Here is a 12,696-nt window from a genome sequence, read left to right as displayed (position 1 = left end):
TCTGCTTTTCTCACCCTATACATCCAGAAGGCTATAAATTTAGCTGTCAGCAGTACTGCACCATTTCTCTCTCCCCCACTATCCCTCTATCCCATCAGCTGCCATTGGCATATCTCTTCCTCCTGCCAGCTCCTGCCTACTTAGTCTCCCCTGTTCAACCTCCCATTGTAATCCTTGCTATACCCTCTGCAGCCATCCTCCTCAAAAGTGCCCTTTTCCACTGATGCTCACCAGTCCTCCAAAGCATTTGCCTTGCTTTATCCCCTTTGCCTGCCACCAGCTTGCCCCATGCTTGACTTCTCCCAAACGCTTTCAGAACTGACAGGATTAATGATGGAATGAAAACAGCAAAAGCTCCTAATTCACTTTCTCTTTTTTCCCCCACTGTTTTTAAGGGGAAAAGCTGCAAACACAATTTCAAGGACTGAATGTGGCTGGAATTGCACTGGAAAGGACAATCTGTACCAGCCCACAAGGTGGTGGGAAGACAGTCCAAGCAAAAGCAAATTGTCTATCTCTAATTGTAAAATGGAAGAACAATAGGATAAATTATCTTCCACTTTGGATGCAAGGGTTTGCCAAACCTGTCCTGAGTGCTGTATTACCATCAAAGCTGAAATGCTAAGACTTATGCACAGTGAGAAATTGTAAAAGCAGAGCAGCAAAAAGGACGCGGGGGCTGCAGGAAGAAAGATTTAAATGGCTAAATATGCATAGAGCTGGGCTTAAACACATCTGCAAAAGAAAAGGGACACAGCGATTTTCTTATCAACATCTGAAGAGTCTGAACACCAAGGGGAGTTACCTCCTTCAGCAGAAGAGATGCAATTAGGAACAGTGGATGAAATCACAAGGTGAATTTAAACTGCCCATTGCGGAGGGGAAAAAACCAAAAAGTCTTTTCATAGGAAGATATTCTAGGAACCGGGTGTCCCATTGCTTGGGGTGTGGAGAACTAGACGGATTCAACAGAAACACACTGCTTGCAGCAGTCCTGCACTGCCAGGGACACACAATAGATGACCTAATGGATTTTTCCATCTGTTGACTCCACGTTCTGGATTAAATGACCACAAACTCAGGATTCGTATGTGTTTATTAAAACATTTTAAGATTGCTTCTTTGCACCATGTCCCACAGGTTGGCATCAATTTGCTTTCCTCTGTTGCCAGCACAAGCGCAGCTTCAATTATTAATGAAGGAGTGCTTTTTTAAAGCTTTTCTTATCCCAATATGGTAAATCTCTCTTGGAGTTGTACTACTGTGTAATTAAGTTTAATGCATTTGAATTGGAGGCACAAATAAGGTGGATGCTGTAGTAGCAGTGTAATGATGGGATTTTTTCCTCCAGCTGATTATACACCCTGGAGCATTTCTGATTTTCAAGTTTTGAATCTAATGGCTCATTCCTGTTCTTTACCAGCGAGCATGCATGAGACAGAGAGTGCAAGCACTGAGCTGCTTATCTCATAAGTCAGCGGCTACACAGTGTATGTGAACCCGGACCAGTAGCTCATCCCAGAAGCTGTGGGGGGGACACAGAAAGCAGACTTCAGGCAGTAATTTGCTAGTTGATTTGGACATTACAGAACTAACTGCTCTCACTTGCCAGCACACATGGATGCCAGGGACCTTACGGGAACTTAAACCAACATATCTAAACATCTAAACAGCAACAGCAGGATGGGAAAATGGGGACCTCTATCCCAGACAGCTGCAAGCAGGAGGGATGCACCATTCTCCATCTACACATTTGCATTTTCCTGGAGCTCAGTGCCTCCTGGGATGGCCTTCCTAAAGTATCAGGCTGATTTCTAGTTTCTATGACTCTCTGTAATAACTAATTTTCCATAGCCTGGATAGTGAGGTGGGTCACATTGATTTGTTTATTTTGGAGAAGCACCTACCAGTCCCAGAAAGTATTGTATCCCCATGCCAGAAAACACTTTGCAGAGTGCAGCCCATAAAATATGCCTGGATAATTTCTTTTTAGTATTTAGAGTCACTGAGACAGTTCGTGCATTTTGATGCAGGCACATCTGCCCCACATTCTCCAGCTTACATTTTGTGGGAGCCTGATTCACTTGGTTTCAGGGAGTTTGCTGTTAGGAAAAGGAACTTCTTCCTTTTACAAAGCCTTTCATTATTTGTCTTGGATCACGCTATTTTCTTTGTTCACCTATCACCAGCACAGGATAATTCAAGCCGGATGCAGCAGTTCAGCAGCCTGGTGTTTAAGCACATATTTACAGGAAAAAGGTATTCCATGAGCAGCCCTTGACTCAGGACTCAGACTCTGCCAGGCTGGCAGGGCCCAGGGGTTTTGGCCATTAGAGAACAATACAAGGCTCATCTCCTGTCAAGCATTTGGGTGGATGCCAGATTTACTTTCAGAGGCAAAATTCTGGCTTGAATCTTGCATTTTAATGCCATGTGTTATATTAAACACCACACAGGGAGCATTAAAAAGCAATTCGGTGCAATGCTTGCTGCTCTCCTGTGTGATGTATTGATTCCATCTAGCATGTGTCAGGTATGTCTCATAGCTTTGAAGTCTTCCAGCACCATAGAACAGTTTGATTTCTGTTCGTCTCCCAGTGTGTTTCTTGGGGACAAGGTATAAGGCTCAAATGGCAGAAGCGACTTCCTTATAGCAAAAGTCGCTCTCCAAAGTCAACATGCTGTAGGCACTTCTGTCCTTTTCATTTCCAAACTACCCTATGCACAACTCCTGACTGTAATAAACAATACGTTGTTGATAAATGAGTTGTGTTCATAATAACTCTTCCTGCAAGGCAACCAGGAAAGGAGATGCACTTTTCCCACTGCCTTTTCTCCTGTGGATTGTGCAATCCAAAATCTCCCTATAAATAAAACCAGACACATATAAACATGCAGCCTCTAACCTCTGCCAAGCAGTCCATGGTGGGACTTCCAGTAGCACCAGGAGCCTGCCTCTGCAAACAAAAGATCACGAATCCCTATTCTGAATTTGCTCCCCATTATAACCTGTGCAACTAATTATGACTTCTTGCCTACACATAGTTTCTACTGAAAGCTCACATGTCCATTCCAAGCCTTCCTTTAGAAAGGCAAGTTCTTTGCTGTTTTCTCTCAGACTGTCACTGGATTTCGAGTGTCAGAGGTATTAAGAGTCAGTCTCAGACAGGAAAGCGTATTGGCACACCACCTTGTGAAATCGCAGTAACAAGATCTCTACGGACCAGATTCTGCCCCACTGCAGAACCTGGCTCAGATAAGCTGTTTCCCTCCCACACCTGGAAACACACTGGAGTGAAAACAGGAGATTTTCCATTTACATTGATTTACCAGTGGTTTGAAAGATACTGTACTGCACTGCCAAGCTCTGCTTTTCTTTGTCCAAACAGAGACATGGGTCTAAGTTACTTTGAGAAGTTTTTCTTTCTACAGCATGTCTGACAAACACATGGAGATAAAGTGGTCTGAGAAACACTGAAGGATAAAAAGGGCATTAAAATAAGGACTCGACAGTGTATGAAAGCCAAGAAAGGATTAAAACTTTAAAGAGAGCTCTCCAGGACCCTAAAGACTCTTTTGGACAAAGATATAATCTTGTTGAGTTTTTTTTTTTTTTACTTTGTCAGTTTTTGCATTGAAGTAACAAACTTCAAACCGTGGATGAGGGAAAGGGTCATTTCTGGGCTTACAAAGGAATCTAGCTGGCCACAGGAGGTGGGAGTTTTTGTCAAAGACTCATCTGACTCTATATACCTGATACTTGACTCTTATGAATCTGCAAACCATAACTGTTAGATTCCCTCCCATTTCTCCCCTTCACCCATGAAACATCAAACATCAAATCCTTCTCCATCCTCCTGTACAGCTCTCACTTTCTGTTCTGCAGGTTCTGCCGCTTTGCAGCAGCCCCTGCTCCTGGTATCTCCCCTCCTTATCACCCTGAACATCTACTTTCACATCTGCATTAAAAGTGCCTTCCTTTTTGCCCGTGCTTCTGCTCACCATGTGGTGGTACAGGTCCCAGTTAGTCACTGGAGCACTGGGGCTATCGCCACTCTGTATCTGCCAGCACATCCCAGGGAACGCTGTCAGCACCACTCCCGGGTGCCTCCCATCCACCCCATGGGCAGCCCAAGGGTGCTCATGCATCCTCCCTGCCCTTGCTGCAGTAGCACTGGCAACCTTCATGAAGTCTTTTCTTGCTGGTGTCTCACAAGGACATATACGTGATAGCTGCAAAGGCTAGATAATACGCTAACAGCCATCCTCATAAGGGATACGTATGCTGTGAGAAGTACTCTGATCTGCCCAAGTCCTGGGACTCCTTTACACCTACATACATCTTCCTTGCAGTGGGTCATGCCACTATGTCTCTGTGGACTTTCTCATAGATGACCAGAGCTGACCAGCAGCTAACTGGGATTAATTTGTGTGCAAGGGGATGATCTGTGTGTCAGTTCAGTGACTCTGTGTGTACCACAAAAAGCTGCAGTGCCCTATATTGTATTAATAGACATTATAAAAGCTTGTGGTTGGAAGAAAGGCAATGACTTTTACCATTCAACACTTTAATACTTAATGGTAATGACTGTTCCCTCATTCCTGCCTCTTATCAACAGCTTTCAAGGAAGCATCATTAAAAAGGCATATTCCAGTACAAGAGAGACATCAGGCTCAATTCATTTAAAAGCGATATTTCAATAAAGCCAATTTAACATTCAGATCAGAGATGCCCTCAGAGATTCCCATGCCTGCCCCGCACGGCTCTGATGCTCAGCTGTAGCCCATGTTTGTACAACACCAGTGTGTAAAATACGGACATGCTCAGTAAGTGTGGATTTTCCTAAAAGATTATAACATAAGAAGTCTGTCTTTTATTGGACTCCACAATACAGTGGTGTTCAGCTGTATATTAGAGTGTGGGAGGGTATAAATTGCACTACATAAAGTGATCAGGTTCTCCACTTGTACTCCAACTTACCGTACCTGCATCCCTGGTGGAAATTGATAGAATAGTTGATATTTGGATCCTTGGTGGACTGAAAAATGAGTAGGAAGAAAATGAAAGCCAACATGTTTACTGAGATATCAAACCCCACTGGAAAAACATTTTAGCTTTCAGTAATATTCCACTTGTTTCCTTAAGTGATTCAGTGCTTTAAATAAATAGTTTCTATTGCCTTAAGTGCTCTAAAGAAAAACATTTGGATTCCAGTGATATTCAAGAACTAGAGTACAGATAAAGCAGTGTCTATTAAGCTAGGTAAATAATAACTGCTTCTTTTACAAATCAAGTTGTAAGTTTTTTCTGACCTCCCCAGGACCTTCACAGCAGAATTTTACAGGCTCTATAGAGAGTACCTGTTCACAAACTACATCTAAAAAAGAAGGTGGAAACTAGTTGTGCCACCAAGCCAAAAGGATGTTACGTTTCCTCTGGAACACCTTAAATTATAGTAAAATTATTCTGCAAGAAATACAGCATTTAAAACATTGGAAGTAAGCAGCAAAATCTCAGAACAGTCAGTTGAGCTGAGTCAACTAGTTCAGACAGTGCTGCATCTAGATGTAAAAAACTATTTACATACCTGGAGGTAACACGGTTCTTTTAATATATTTTGTAGATCTGTCTTGGCTTTCATTGTTTTAAGAACCAGATGCTACGAAGATACAATTTGTAGCTTTATATGTGAATCGCCGTCTTACATGAGATGTTATAGAGTAGGATCCTGCACAGCAGTCCGGTGAATGAGTGCCCCTAAATTTACTGACACAGAATCAACAGAAGCTTTTCCATTGACTCTCAATGGAAAGACTCCATTGCCTTTCCATTAAGGCAACTGTTTTTCTATGCACCTACAATTTAGGTAGATACCCGTCTCAAACAGGCAGACTGGATCCTAGCCTATGATGTTAACTGACACTGCTGACAAGCCACAGTCACAATATCATGACTATTATTTAAGGACCCATTCGGCCAGTGTGTCTCTGTTACAAGTCTGCACCTTCTTCCCAGTCCACATTGCCCAAACAACCTCGATTTAACGCTGCACTGTGTTTGCAAAAAGACCACAATTTTGCCTAATTTCACACAAAATTAGACCTACTGGGGACTGGCCTTTATAGAACTCTTGCATGCATCCATTAAAGCTGTTCTAATCAGTCAAACATAATTAAGCAAAACCTGATAGCAAAAATCTTAGGTTTGCCAAGGAGGAATAACTGCATATTTCTAGAAATATAGCACACATTCAATAACAGACATTTATGCTGATGCTAATTCATGTGCTGCATAATGTTTTCCACTTTGATGGTTATAAATTACATACTGTAACTTAACAAGTTGGAAAATGTGCTATCCCAGGAATAAGAGAGGGAAAACATAACAGCAGTCACCTGCCAGTTTTAATAGAGAGCTGTAACAAATAGCAACCATATATTTTTATTTTTTTTAAGATCATCACTTCAGGGCTGCAGCTGTTTGGTTCTGTCATATTTAAAGAGCAAGAATGGTACACAGAGAAAAAAAATGTTTGTAATCTTAATTCCTGCAGATCCCTACCTATTTCACAGTTCTCCGGTATTGTCTGTCATACACTGGTGAACCCATGAGCTTCTGGGGAGATGGGAAGTACAAACATATTTGGGTTACTCCCTGCCCCCACGTAATGCTGCTAAACCAGCAGAGGAGACCCACCTCTTCGGTTCAATATTGATTTTTTTTTTTCTTATAAATGCTTCTCAATCCATCAATGTCCAACCAGAAATGTAGCAAGGTCCTCACGGATTCAGCTTACTCTTGCTTTTCTGCTTATGTGCTACTAGAGAAACAAGAAGGAAAAAAAGCCCAGAGAAATCCTGACAAATCAGTGCTTGGAACACAAAAAATCAAACCAGATTTTGTTTTCCTTTTGTAGTATTGTACTGACCTTGAGGAGGAAAATATTCTAATTTAAATACTGCAGGATCTAAAATTACAAGTAAGCATCAGCAATAAATAGGGGGAAAAAATTAAAAACTTTGTCATCCTTTACAAAGTGATGGAAGTTATCGGAGGAGGGGAAAGGAAGGAAGGATGAAGTGCACCCACCTTCTTCTGCAGCGTATAGCACCAGATGAACGGATAAAAAAGCTTTTAACAGGCATGTAAGACTCCTCACAGATGATATTGGCTTGGCAGAAAGTTCCCACAATGCCACCTCTGCAATATGGTGTATGGTTTTGATCACCTCATTAAAAAGATGTTATTTCACTGGATAACAGCTGAGGTGATACAGACTTTGGATGATGACCAGTGTTAATTGTCAGCAGCAAGAGGAGACAGTGCATCTTTAAGCAGTAGACTGAAGCAAATCAAGTGGAAAATGCTCACTACTGAGGGCAGTTTAAATTGAGGAAGCAATTAGTGGAAGAGATTCTGGTACTAACGCTGGAATATAGAGCTTTATGTCATGGGACTTGCACTGATGTGTGTCTGGATGAAATAAAATTTTACGTACAGAGGAACTGGCCAATTTGTAACTCAGATGATCAGAACACAGCATAATATTGTCTCAGAACAAGCCAACCTGCCAGCTTCTTCCTAGCAGAGCTGAAATGAAAATATCTAAAGCCAAATGTGTTATAGTAAATCAAATGTCTGTAGAGGCCTCTGGTGATATAAAAGCTATTGTCAGATATATAAATAGTTAATATTTACAGCTGAGAGAAAGACATGAAGAAGAACCTGTCCCTTCAGGTTTCACTAAAATAAAGCATAGATTTTTAAAGGTTTCCTTAAATAAGGCTGCAGAGTTCCTCCTTAAAGCATCACAGGCCATTGGTTGCTTCAGCACAAAAGCTTAATGGACACTTCCCAGCAATGTGGCCTCTAGTGGGAAATCAAGTTTCACAGAATCAACTTTTTATGCAAGAAAAAATTAATTTTGCCCAAAGCATTCAGGTTTCCTATGGGAAAATCAAAACAAAATATTTCCTTTACTACATTGGCTTGACCCAAATCAAATGTTTCAGTTTATTTTTTAACTGAACAAGAATATTTTATTTCAACTCAGTTCAACTTGAAACTGCCTCCGGGCTTGCCGTTATGGTGGATATAAATTGTCCAGGAGAATAAGGGAATAAGACAATTTGCATCTTAGCCAGTTAGCTGGTGCACAAGAAAACATTTTTAATTCAGCAACATTAAAATGTTACATTTAGATCAACAACACTGGAGCAAAATGCTTGGATAGTTCCAAACTGAAGTTCTTCAGAACTTTTCCTCCCATGAAAAAATTCTGATATGGGAAAAGAAATGTTTAAATAGTCATAATTGCACATGAGGAAAAAAAAATCCAACTGGAATTTCCAGTCAACTAATCATTACATCAGTTTTTGCCAGAGCAATTCCATTGAGCTCCACTGGAATCACACTGGAATCACTGGAATCACATCAACCTAAAAGCGGTTGCAGGTGCAATGATACTGACCTCAGTGCAACAGTTTAGGCAGCTAAAAGGTGTGCCTTAAGGTGCTCCAGGTTCTCTCTCACGTTGACCTCCTTGTTGGGACTGTGAGTATGCGGAGGAACTTGCCGATTCTGAGAGAGTAAAATGTGGTTAGAAAGGAGGACACTCTATGAATCACCAGGAATACTGCACATCTTTCCAAAACTCATGCATGAATGGGACAATCGGGCTTTTAAAAGCAAGAGATAAACCACAGCTTCACCTGGGATTGAACGGAGACTGAAACTAGCATTTGTGCGTGGGATAGGCATGAAAGTTTAGAGAGTTTTAGGGGGTTTTATATATATTTTTATGATATATATTTGCTTGTTACAGATTGCTTAGTATATATTACACTTAGAAGTTGTAGTTAAATTGAATTATTCCAGCTTCCCTTTCAGCCTCAACTGCTAATATTCAGTTCTCATTCAAAAGCAGTCCAGACCAAATCAATACGGACAGTTTCACATCAGAGACCCCCACAACAACACACCAGTTAATTACCACAGGTTTTCAGTCACCAAGACTCGTGGTTCGTGGGAGGACACAGAGTGCCGGTGCCGCAACACCCAGCTTGCTCAGGATCATCATCTGTGGACAGCAAGGGTGATGGATGCTGCTCCCACGTGGATTTGGGAAAGGTCATGTCAACCTGTTCTCACCTCACTGCAACGGCATGAGTCGAGAAGGTCGAAAGATCCAGAATGAGCTTGACTGCAAGAGCGCGTGTCAAACAGAGCAGCACTGTTTAGTTATTTGTGCTGGTTTGTAATAACTAGGCTCTGATTCACGTCTTGAGGTGCCACAGTATTAACTGCTCCAACAGCCCCTGATAAATGTAAACAGAGATGCCAAATAGTAGTAGTCTCAACCACAACACAAATTATTCACATTCCCCTTGCCTCGCTTTGAGATGTCAGAGTGAAAGATTAACCTCTGCAGTTTATACATTTACTGATTACACAATATACTCAAAACACTGAGGAGGGTAATGACAAACTGGAGAATTTTGTACTTGAAATAATCCTGAGAACACTAAGTTTGAGTTATGTAAACTGGGTTTTTTACTTCTCCTTGTTCAGATGAAATTGCTGAAAAGCAGCATTTCTAGGAAGCAGTTATATGCGCCATGCCAAGCATAAAAACCCTGCCCAAGAGGACAGATTAATGTCCTACAACATTTCCAAGGAGAGCTAGGGAACAGAGGAGGGGGCCCCATGAATCTGCTATGTCAGTGCCTTCCAGAAATTAAAAAGCAATATGGAGACTGTTCCAGTGCCAGCTGTGTTTCTAAAGAATGCTTTCTGTCTAATGCAGACCACATTATCACCATTTTAAGCTAAGATTTCACTTAATTTACATAGACTGGGACAGACTGTAGCTGTCTTTGTTTTTTAGTGCAGACACGCTGTCTATTATTGCAGGCTCTGCTGCTATCACAGTGCAAGCTTGTTTGTTTAAAAATGGAAGATCATGGGATCTACTGTTTTCCAGAGCTACTCACCTTTAGGAAAATCAATGGTCGAGGTTGGCTTTAGACATGACAAATCATCTAGGAGTTGTACCTCACTGTTCTTTCAAGGCAGATTGCATGTTTAGGTCTGCAAGAAGACTAAAGCACCCATGGAAGCCCTGATACCTTCCTTTCACTGGGTTCAGCACAGAAGGTTGGATGATTTTTGTTGCTTGACACCTGTAATGATACCATATGGAGAGGAAACCATTTTCAAGTTCTTGGGAAGGTTTGAAGGGGTGTTGTTGCAGTGAAAAACAATGCCTGAGATAAATAATACAATATACTTGTGCTCAGTAGCACATCCAAGATATTTTGCTAGGAGACATCGTAAGATCACTGATTTGTTTCTGACATACTAGGCTACACGAAAGTGTTTTCTGATTCATCCATGTTTCATGTGCAAACCTAAAAAAAGACATTTCATCTACTTGTGCCTCAGTTTCACACATGTCAAATAGTTTTTGGGGGGTCCAGAGTAGTGCTCAGAAGGCACTCAAACCTTACGGTGATGTGTCTACAACTAGACCAAAGGAAAAGGTACAGTGTCTATCTGAAGAGCTTACGACTGCACCTGCAAAGGTCTTAGGCAAGGCAACATGCAGCCTGTTTGCACTTACCTTTTATGTTCCTGATGTCCAGAGCAGAGCCGCAGTCTTAAATGAGTCATTGGAGCAGAGGAAAGATGAAGTATCTGAGTGAAAGTCACAGCACTGCAGTGAAGGGGAGAGGAAGCTCCTCCGTGAGGGACAGGAGGGTGACAGACAGTGTTCTGCCTCTCTCTACCCTTCAGGCATCTGCTTCAAGCCTACACGAAGCTGCAGATGTGAAATCAGGATTCACAAGCTTTTTACGCACAGCATATTTCTTAGTGTATTCATTCAGGAAAGTAGAAGACCAGGTCTTAAACCTCCATGCCATCCTTGGAGTGCACAGCTCTACTTGGTGAAACTGGCCTTTGCTGGCAACTACAGCCTCTGACCCACAGTTCGGGCTGAAAAAAACATACCTCCCACCCACCACTGTTACATTAGAGTCATTAGGGCCCAGAGGGAGCCATCTAAGAAAGTAACAGGACACCTGGGTTCCTCACAAAGGGTTATGTGTACCCCTAGCCAAGGGGCCTTGTGCCCAGTTTTGCACAGTAGCCATGTTCAACAGAAGCAGAGCCCAACCTCTGCAGCAGACCTTAACTCTCACATTGAGGGCACCTCCACGGGGACGGCTACCAAACTTTCTGGAGCACGAATGCCAAATTCACTCGGTGAACACAGTAACCAATTTGGTTACCATATTAAAGGAGAGAGAAAGGGCCTCTTCTGGCTCCTGGATGGGACTGCCAGGACTGAAACATTTCTTGCTAAACTCAGCATTATCAGCCTTTTTTTACCAGCTTGTGTTGCCTGATAGTCTTCTGGCCTCACCTATGGGATTGGGAAATGTAAGTACTAGGATGACTCATTTCCAGCTCCCATGTGGGCATCAGGAGGAGTTACTGCCTGGCTGCTCCGTCCTGCCGTGACGGCTGTTGGTCTGGGCTCAGCTGGGAGCAAAACTGGCTCCAGAGGAATGCTACTGTGAAAGGCTTTCTGTAACAGTGCCTCAATAATCTGGACAGGCTTTGACAGGTGCTGAGACTCACTTTGACAAGGTTTTGACCCCTGAAGAGATTAGCACCCGTCAGCTGAGCTGTAGTAACTCTCCATGTGTTTGCAGACCCCCAGGATGTGCAGCAGGGTTAGCGGTGCTGAATGTAGAGCTGAGCTATGGGAGCACACTGCAGCTCCCGTGGGCACGCCGGGACCCACCGGTGCCCAGTGACACCTCTCTGAGCTCACACTGCAAACTGCCTGAGCCTGCCTGTATAAAGTCATTGCCTTCTACATGAGGGAAATCTGCAATATATTTCAGGATGGGCAGGGGAACAGCGGACCCACTTAGCTGAAATTTTGACAACTGTAAGTCTCAGAAAATCTGGGAGTAGCTTTTGTGTTAGGTGACAAATTGAAGAGTTGGCTCGTTCTTCATCCGTGTCCGGGAAGCAGAGGTACAGGGCAGAAACAGTGGAAGGCTGTTGTGTTTCCCCCTCTGCTGTATACCGCTTTGCTTTACTGAACTGCTTCATTTGGGACACTTGCTTGGGACAGGCTGCTGGGGTTAGTTGTTATATCCACCTCCTGACAAATAAACGTGACATCAGAGTGACTTCAATTTTTTATAAATATCTATTGCCAATTTGATTAACATATCAGCACAGACCTGGAGTTAAAACTGAAGGGGGCTGAATATTACCCCTTCCTTTTAAGGCTGGCATAATTTCCCCTCTACATGGAAAAAGCTTCACACTTACATTTTTCACTAGTATCTACCATCGCGAGCCTTAGATTTTGTCTCTTTTAAGCCTGCATCCTGTAAAAACACTGTAATTGCATGCAGCTGTGTTTGCAAGCCAGCCTCTGCAAATGGAAAGCGTGCATTGAAAAAGCACCCAAGCAGAGAACCTCCAAAATACACACTGCAAAAGCTGCTAGTTTACCAAAAAGACCCTCTTTGGTTTGCCCTCCCCTGCCCTCCTCTGCTGTTGCTACCTTGCAGTTTATGACATCCAGATAGTGGGAGGTCTGACAAACCGAACAAGGCAGCGAGCAAGAAATTCCATTCCTGTTGAAATCAGTAATTGCTCCGTGCAGGCTG

At 42.6% G+C, this 12,696-nt stretch overlaps 1 long non-coding RNA gene across 1 annotated transcript; it reads right to left on the bottom strand.

Annotated features, from left to right (window-relative positions):
• Positions 1 to 8,154: 8,154 nt before the first annotated feature.
• LOC129200538 (uncharacterized) lies at positions 8,155 to 11,552 on the bottom strand. The gene is made up of 5 exons (XR_008574958.1): positions 10,623 to 11,552; positions 9,994 to 10,182; positions 9,152 to 9,318; positions 8,472 to 8,581; positions 8,155 to 8,279 (listed from the first exon to the last, which is right to left on the bottom strand). It is a non-coding gene; the product is annotated as an uncharacterized LOC129200538 (long non-coding RNA).
• Positions 11,553 to 12,696: the final 1,144 nt, after the last annotated feature.

The sequence above is a fragment of the Grus americana genome, chromosome 1 (genome assembly GCF_028858705.1).
Source record: "Grus americana isolate bGruAme1 chromosome 1, bGruAme1.mat, whole genome shotgun sequence".
Taxonomy (NCBI): domain Eukaryota; kingdom Metazoa; phylum Chordata; class Aves; order Gruiformes; family Gruidae; genus Grus; species Grus americana.
Note: the sequence above shows the minus strand (reverse complement) of the source record. Positions and strands in the feature narration are given on the sequence as shown.